Here is an 8,916-nt window from a genome sequence, read left to right as displayed (position 1 = left end):
TTTAAACACCAAGGCAAGAGAATGCCAGCCTTAGCCTTGGCAGCTCAAGTACGTCATGTTTTAAATATCAGGCTCACAGACAGAATGAGATTGGGTTTTGGCCCTTCTAGAGCTGCAGGATTCTCCCTAAGAGTCACTCATTCCACACAGGGGTCCTTCTCATATGCTTTGGTACATTCAAAGAGACTGGAGAAAAAAAGAATAAGTAAATACAGGACAAAACCAAAACTTGAACAGAAAGATAACTGGAGGTATCCTTACATTTTATCTTGACCCTGTGAGCTATAACGTAACACAAGATGGGTTGCCCTGTTGGTGTCTTGGTATGTTTCTGCATATAAAATTCTACTAAAAGCAGAGAAGCCTAGATAGAGGCAGCATGGATTGCAGCCACTTGGAAAAAAAAAAAAGCTCCAAAGCGTTTAAGGGCTGGTAAGGGACACGATTACTTTCATCCTGCCACAGCATGTTTCAGTTTAACCACTGCATCTCTCAGCATTTTTGGTTCATACTCTTTTACCACACCAGCTTGGTACACACCCAGTCTTAGGAAGGGGAAATTTTATTTTGGGTCATCAGTTCCACCCACTGTGTCCCCCCCGCCCATAATGCACAAAGCTTTTGAAGTGCATCGGTCAGCCTGGGGTCAGCAGTGCTTGGGGTGCACTGTCTAAAGCAGCAGACCTCCACCCACTGCTGGTGCTCAGGAGCCCTCTGCCACGTTGGTTCAGCCTTGTCCCTTCCCACCTCTCAAGCTACACCCTTCCACCTCTTCACCAACCTTCCCAAGCCCACACCAACTCCCAATATTGCTACTTTCCCCTCCCAATCCAGAAACAGATGAGGCAATCTGACCTCTGAGCCAGAGAGCTGCTCCCAGTGTTTTGCGCAGCAAAAGGATTTATTCTGACACAGCACAAATCCAAACACATGCTTCCATACAGCCTACACCCGAAAATGTGATTTTTCTCCTTTGCTTTGACAACTTAACGCTTATTCCCATACCCTTGCGAGGCTGCTATGTAAACAACAGAGAGTGACTTGCTGTGCTCGGGGGGCCTTAGAAAAAGAATTGTATTACTCAGCTCTTCTGGACCCAATAAGTCACCCTCCTGAGGTTCAAAGAGTTTCTGAAGTCTGTAATTGAAAAATCCAAGGGAAAAAAAAAAAATGGGTTGCTGGAGATCTTTACTAACACAGAAGTAGATTGAGACTGTTCTGTTATCTAATAATTCAAATCCCAGATGCTTAATTAGATAGACTTGCTATACTGTAAAAAAAAAAAAAAGAAAAAATTACACATCCCCTGAGCACATCTCACTGATTAACAGGAGAGACTTTGCACATTTCACATGCATTCAGTCAAAGCCAAACTTCTGATGATGGCCTTAACATTCAAGAGGTAATTTCAAAACAAAATGTTCCTGCAGAGCAGAGGTGCTGCAGCACCATACCAGCATCTGTGCCATGTGGAGCACAAAGGAAATGATACTGGAGGTTCAGGTGAAGGGCTCTGCCTTGCATCTTCTCAGACCACACCAAACTCCTGAAAAGCAAATGGTCTGTTCAGCTCCTCGTGTCTGCACTGATGCCTGTTGGCAGATTAAATTTAAGAGCATCCACAGCACATGAAAGAAACGAGCCCCTCCCAGCATTCTGCCCCTGCACTACAAAGTATTTTCTGATGGGAGAACGGCAAGTACCATCCAAGTCTACCTCATAACTGTGGCTCTGCAGAGCCTTAATCTCACACTACAATTCCTCACCAGCTACCAACCAGGAGAAAGCGAAGCACGGTGTGCACAGGATGGGCTCAGGTGATACCTGTTATGCTTTCCAAAGGTGATTAGATCAGATACAGATACGTGGTTACAGAGGTACCTAACTGTGAGAGCTAAAAATCTCAGCAGTAAAGTTGCTCTGCTGTTGCACAAAAGCAATTTTCTACAGCTTGGGGTTTTCCCAGAGCACTGGGGCATATCTGCCTCACCTCTACACTGTGAACTTGTTTCCACTTAAAGCCAGCAGCCATCAAACCAACTTTCAGCCTGCAGCTTTGCAGCAACCATTCCTGAGCCAAAGGGATTCCTGTGATGATTTCCCCTCTCTGGTCAATCACAGGTTCTTAATGACTATTCCTGGGATTGAGCACTTACTACTGAAGCACCTTCCACAGCAGTCATACTTTATACGTAGATGTTCCCCACCCGGCAAGTCTTATACTTACACTGGTAGCGTTAGTACATCCATACCAAGCATGACACAAGACATCAGTTGTATGTTTTCTGAAAATCACAATCTTTACTGAATTACCAGCTGCCTATGAAGACCGCTTGTGAGTTATTAGGATATGTTAAGTAAAGATGACAGACCGATAAGAATGCCTAAGCTTAAATTCCATCTGGATCCAGTCACTTTTTTTCCCCCCCCATTATCTACCTTTATAGAGACTTTCTGTGCCACAGCAACCAACTGCTAAAGGAGCTTTTATCACAGACTCACAACGTGTAATCATAAAGTCCCTAAATACTTTTAGCATCTGTGGGTGCCTAGAGACAGTAGCAGTGGGTGCTTTGGTAGTCCTTGAAGTGGGAAGGACAATTAAAAAAAAAAATAGGGTTCCCACTGCACCAGTGTGCATTAACATTCTTTTAAGTTGGCTTGGATGGGCCTTTATTCAGCTACTGCTTATCAGATTCACCACTGCTTCCAGCAATGCAAATAACAGATGCCTATTCAAAAGCTTTAACTCTTCTTAAAAGTACTGCAAGAAACTTAAACATTTGGGAACTGATATGACAGATTTTTAAAAAGTGAAGCAAAAAGCCTACTAAATTGGAAGATTTCACTTTAATGGTTATTTGCTACTAGCTTAGTGTGGCCTGAGACACACAGAGACATGCCACCACTGACTGTCACTGTGACTTTCCATTGGAGGAGCAGCTCAGTAGCTCCAGCCCCAGCTCTGCAACTCACATTCAAGGGCAGGGAAGCTGACAGCACTGAGCACTTCCAGGGTTCTAGGAGAGCACTTCACTGTAACCAGCACCAAGTACAAAGAGGGGCCCTGAACAAAGCACTGCATGGCTTACAGCTGACTTCAGCTTGCTCCATAAATCCTCTAGATGTTTCACAAAACTGTTACTTAACTCCTGTTGCCTTCAGCCTCACAAAAGCATTAGCATAGCTCCCCATGACTCATTTTTTTTTCTTCTTTTTAAATATAGCAACCTATAAATGTAGATACATTCTGAGAAATAAAACTCATTGTTACTGTTCACCATGCAACTCCCCTAAAATAGAATTCCTTCTGCCAACTTTACAAGTTTCTTTTCCCCAAACAAAACACTTTGGTGCCCCTCGCAAGGCCAAGTCAGAAAGAAGGCAGCCAGAGAGTCCAAGGACATGGCACAGTGGCAGAAGCTCTGGAGCCAGCGACTGGGCAGAAGGCTCTGTGACCAGTCCAGCCACTTACATCAGCTCTATCCTAAATGGGACATCAGCAGAGTTGGCTCTGGGCCCAGGAAAAGCAGGTATTTGCCCAGAGGAAAAGAGTTTCAATAGCTGTGATGTGCCAGCATCAGGGAAGCCAGGTTTGCTAAAGAAGCAATGGCAGCATATCTAGCTAGAGGATATTCCTCACCTTTCCTCAGACTTACATCATCATGAATCTGTCTTGTCCCCTCCTCACCAGGCTTGACATTTCCTCCTTGGAAGAGCCCAATCTCACCTTTTCCAGGTGAGGAAATAAACTAAAAGAACTTAGAAGCATTGAGGAAGAATCTAATGGATAGACTACGGAGCAGAGCTTGATGGTTTTCACTAGTATTGAGAGGCAGTCTCAGTGCCCTCCTGCCTGTCCTGCTGCAGTCCTCCTTGCACAATTCCGTGTGCAGTGTCTTGCTTTATTGAACACTTCAGTTCCCTAGCTGTAGAAGCAAGATAAGTAGTAGGTGTCCATCCCATAGGTATGTTGCAAAATAAAGATGCTTTACATTATTAACGTTCCAGGAATACTTTAAAAAATTGCACCACAAGTACTAAAAGTAATCTACCACTGCTAAAAAGAAACCTAATTTGCCTTCAATCTTAAAGTCTTAACTATGCAAACACATATGCCAGAGTACAGAAGACTATTTTCTTAGTTTATCTGTTTCTTCTGATAACTGTGTTTGGCCTGGTGACTCAAACTGCTCCAATCACATGCAGTTTGAATTCAGTGCCCCAAACAGTGTCTCAAGAAACACATGGTTTACTCTGTCTACAGCCATGGCCAAGGTATCTGCCATCCTCCTCACATTCCTAATCGACACAGCAGAAAATATATACGTGCATATCCATCCTGCTGTCAGGTGATGGAAGAATAGACATTTTCACAACTTGGATTTCTCTAGTAAGATTGATTACCCATGAGAATCTACTTTCCCACAGTGTTTTTCTAATCTTTCTTCAACCTCCTCAGTTAATATCTGAAGTAAGTAGAGTGGAAGAGCTGCCATACCTGTCCTAGAAATTGACATTTTAAAAACATGATAACAGAAGTCCTTTCTTAAAACTTTCAGGAATATGTGTAGCTTAGAAAGCTGACTCCTATTTAAAATAATGACTAAGCCTCTCAGGAATCAACTCCCAAAGTCACACAGGTAGTTCTGAATGTGTTACCCTTTTACAGTAATTATGCCATCACAGTTCCAGTCAGAAACTGATGAGTGTTACTAATATATGCCGATGAGTGAGCTTCTAAGTGAAAGATCTTGCTTTATTTACACTCCAGTAAATCACAATGCAAACCAAGACTTACTTTCACATACAAAAGCAATAGATTTGACCCTAGGACACACTTAGCAAGGTTAACCAATACCCAGGGAGCAGGTTTATGGGAAACTGGCTGCAAGCTGACCCAGTTCTAACTTTTTTTTTTTTTGCTGTAGACTATGAAAACTTGGAGTAAATGCTTGGTTTTCAGAAGCTTAACACCAGTCACTGCATCAAGCAGCAAACTTAATGAGAGGCAGATGCACAGTCACAGGTATTTAGCTGCAAGAATTTCAGATCTTACTCTATCAATACAAAGGCAGTCTGTGACAGAGAAAACACTGGGAGACAGGTTTCCCATCTCTTCTGCTAGCTCTGTCCAATGGACTGCTCCCTCTGATGAAGCCCTATGCACCTGCTACTGCATTAACTACCACTTGTTTCTGAAGCAGTAAAGCTGGCAAGAGGGTCAGCAGTAAGTACTACAGCAAACTACTCAAATAGATAAATATTGCTAACTTCCCTCAAACCTGCCCCCACCTCTTCCCTCAGTCATTACTCCAGCAGATATTTTTGTAAATTATTTCATCATCTAAGAGCAGGTGGCCAGTTTGTCATATCTCTATGACAGATTTCCATATGTATTACTCCTCCACTGGCATTTTCTCATGCATACATGCATGGATCAGCAATTGCTCCACTACATTTTCAAAAGAGAATAAGAGTCATAAATCTCAAAAAAAAAAAGTATGCCAAGAAATTCAGCATCCTAAGCTACAGCTGTTCATTCCTCCCCTCTGTTCAGAAAAAAAAGCCACTTGTTCCTTACTGCAGATGTTACGAAGTTGATGGACTTGCTTTGGATGTACATTAGATACCAGCATTCAGGACTTGACCCACTGGACCACTGGACATTCATCCCCAAGCAGAAAAATCCAGTGACATTCAAATAGGACAAGCAGTCTACACTCTCCTCCCACTGACTATCTTCTGTCGAGTCCCTTCTGCAGGCAACAACAGGAGAAGCAGTAACTCCACCAAAGAGTGGGCTAATGTTCCTCCCATCTGCCAATCCTACGCTCATTCTGTTTTCACTTGGACCAAATCCTCCCAACTCCTTCTGCTTTACATTTCATTAAATTTGGATGCCACAGACACAAAGAATAATATTGTTGATCTTTGAAAGGTCATTTTGAAGGCACATTTCCATATCTTTTAAGACTACTTCTCTTCCTAAGCCCTATCTATGGGACTAGCTTGAAAGTCTGAAAATGAATTCCATATTTTCCATATTAGATCTGTCCCCTCAACCCTGATCTACTTATTGAGGACAGCAGAAGCTTATGCAAATACCATTCTTGTGGATTCACGTTAGTATTCCCCATCTCCAGAATCTGATGTTCCCTCTGCACAAAGAAGCTGCACGTTACCACACTAAGGCAGAATTTCTTCCTCCTTCAGCCTGTGCAGATAAAAGATGTAAAGGAAGGCATGTAAGCTACATATCTAGGAGAAGATGAGGGTAACTCCCACAAGCAGGGGGAATGCACTGCATGGGTTGTGAAGTCTGAGCACAGCAGGAGCAAGAAGCCACCAGGAGTGACAGCACCACAGAAGCAAATAACTAAACCAGACAAAGACAAATTAAGACTGGTCCATCCTAAACCCCTCAAGGATAGACTAAATCATTTGAACAAACTGCCCAACCTGTATGCAACAGGTCAGCAGCGAGACCTGGCTTTACACACAACTGACATACATAGAGACTCGTGCTTGAATCCACAAGGAATAATTTTACACCCAACAAAAAAAAAAAAAAGGCAGAAACAAGCAAGGCCAACAGCTATCCCCAAGGAATCCTCCAAAATTATTAATAGAACAGAGGAGAGTTTCTGCTCCAATGATCCCAGCAATGAAGTATCACCTACCAGCCACAAACAGCACACAGTATGAGTGGCAGGCCACACAGGTCTGGAGTACAGGATACAGCCAAAGAGGAGCACTGATGAATCACAGCATGATGTCAACAGTGAGAATGGTTCATCACTTGTCCTACATCCACTTCTTACAGTGCCCTCACTTACTACTTTGCCAGGGACAACACGAGCTCAGAAACAGGGCTTGTCCTCTTCCTTCCAGTCCTGAAATGCAAGTATCAAGGTGTGGAGAACAGGTAGCAAGTTCTATCTGCCTGCCTGAAAATCTGTTTTATCCCTTCAATTTTGTCAGTTTCAGTCTTAGTTTATGGAGAAAAAAACTCCAAAATGAAATAAGCAAACAAAACACCACCAATCCACACACAAGCCCCACAAAAAAGGCAAGCTTTGTTTCTGCAATTCTTAGTTCCTCTACAAAGAATTGCAAGCGGGTGAAAACACCCACCAAAACTTCAGTAAATTTAAACTATCTTTCACATTAGTTCTGAACACAGATGCTGGGTCAGCTCCGTTCCTCTTGCAGCTGCTCTGACTAAGGAACCACGCTAGTGGGGTGTTTGGCCCTCTGCAATTTGCACTGCACTCTGTATCAAGTGGAATATTTCCTAGGATGGAGAATCAAAACAACAGTAAATCAAACAAACTGATGTGAAACGATGACATGAAGCGCACCCACAACTTTTAAAGAAACACTGCCAGGATCAAATATGAAAAAAGAACTCCTGTCTCTGTCAGGAAATCCAAAGCCATAGGTATACTTCCTAAAGCTCCTACTTTATTTCCTTGCCACACCCTTGTCATTTCTTTTACCTTCTCTTAAACTAATAGAACCCCATTTTTACAACGGTCCTAACAGACTTTTCATAAAGAAAATTAATGACAGCTAATCCATGCAAATTTCAGCCTTTGAGATTTGTCCCCCTTGTGAAGCTAAATGCATAGTTTCATTGCAGAAATACAGAAAGATACACCCAGGTATGGAGCACACCAATCTGGTGCACCAGTACTAACCAAAGCATGAACGACAGTTTCCAGATGAGACAGATATTTCCAGACAACAGCATCCTTTTAAGCCTGCCACCAAAATCCCAGCTTGAGTTGACTCATAAGACAACCAAGGCTTTGAGGGCTTAGACTTTCACACTTTCACAACACTGAGCAACTAAAGCAGAGCGATGCCCGCTGGTGCACGTGGAGGTACTGCAGTTACCTGTGCTGGGACAGCCGCACTCAGGGCTCAGGTCTCCACTGCGAGCTGTGCTCCTCTACCCAAGCCTCAGCCTCTACCCTGCGCGGATACGACGTCTCAGTGTGTTGCACAAAGTCATGGATCTGCAGAGGGTCCCAGGAACAGCCCAGGATGCTGAGAACGGCCCATAACGAGCACAATGCTACCTTGCTCCTCACCTGCCAGCTCGGCTCTGTCAGAAGCCTTCTGCCCGGTTGTCAAGGCTCTCTGAGCACTGTTTCCAGAGTTTTTGAGCCGTTAGGAATAAAAAATAAGTTGCGAGTTTGCTTTCTAATCCCCAACAATCCCACGCACATGAGCTGAAAACGCCCAGTCCTGTCTTAAAGCAAAGACCGAAAAAAAAGAAAAACTACCTCCTCCTCGTCGTAAGGAGAGATAGCATCTGCGTCGTGCTCCGAGAAGCCCAGCAAACGCTCGAGCAAACCAATCTGGAAGCTTTCACAAAGTCCTCAGAGGTCCAAAAGATAAGAGCTGAGGCAGCGCGCAGATCGACAGAAGAGAAGGGAGGAAAGTAAAAGATCGCCGCGTCTGAAACCGCGGGGAGGAAAGGAGGGAAGACGGCCACAAACGCAGGGGTCCCTCGCCCGACAAAGCCCTGTGTGATACAGGGTAACTCGGGAGAACGCCCTCCTCTCCCCACCGCGCACTGCAGAGGGAGAGACGCGGAAACCCCCCAACCCACCCCTTTATTCGCACTACCACGAAGCAAGAAACCCCCAAGAAGCCGACAGCCCGCACAAAGCAGCCCTACCGTGGGCAGCCCGCGGTTCCGAGCCGAGCAGCGCGGAGCTTCCTCCGTGGCCCTTTCTTCCCGACGCTGTCTCGGCCGAGCAGGGCCCGGCGGGGCGGCTCATGCCCGAGTGGCGCTCCGCATCGCAGCGCTGCGGGGAGAGGGACGGAGCGAAGTTGGCCGCGGCTCCCACCCCTCCGAGGGCACCTCCGCGCGCTCACGCGGCCACGCTCGCGATTCTCCAC

General features: G+C 44.8%; 1 long non-coding RNA gene across 5 annotated transcripts; it reads right to left on the bottom strand.

Moving 5' to 3' along the window:
• LOC116216830 lies at nt 1–8,910 on the bottom strand. 5 transcript variants are annotated; one of them, XR_004160364.1, is made up of 5 exons: nt 8,693–8,910; nt 7,903–8,412; nt 6,840–6,896; nt 6,684–6,757; nt 1–6,217 (listed from the first exon to the last, which is right to left on the bottom strand). It is a non-coding gene; the product is annotated as an uncharacterized LOC116216830 (long non-coding RNA). The 5 variants fall into 5 exon arrangements; XR_004160363.1 differs by having other exon boundaries at nt 6,840–8,412; XR_004160362.1 differs by having other exon boundaries at nt 6,684–6,896.
• Between the last annotated feature and the right edge of the window lie 6 nt (nt 8,911–8,916).

Source organism: Meleagris gallopavo, chromosome 7, assembly GCF_000146605.3.
Source record: "Meleagris gallopavo isolate NT-WF06-2002-E0010 breed Aviagen turkey brand Nicholas breeding stock chromosome 7, Turkey_5.1, whole genome shotgun sequence".
Taxonomy (NCBI): Eukaryota; Metazoa; Chordata; class Aves; order Galliformes; family Phasianidae; genus Meleagris; species Meleagris gallopavo.
This window is presented reverse-complemented; position numbering and strand designations above follow the sequence as displayed.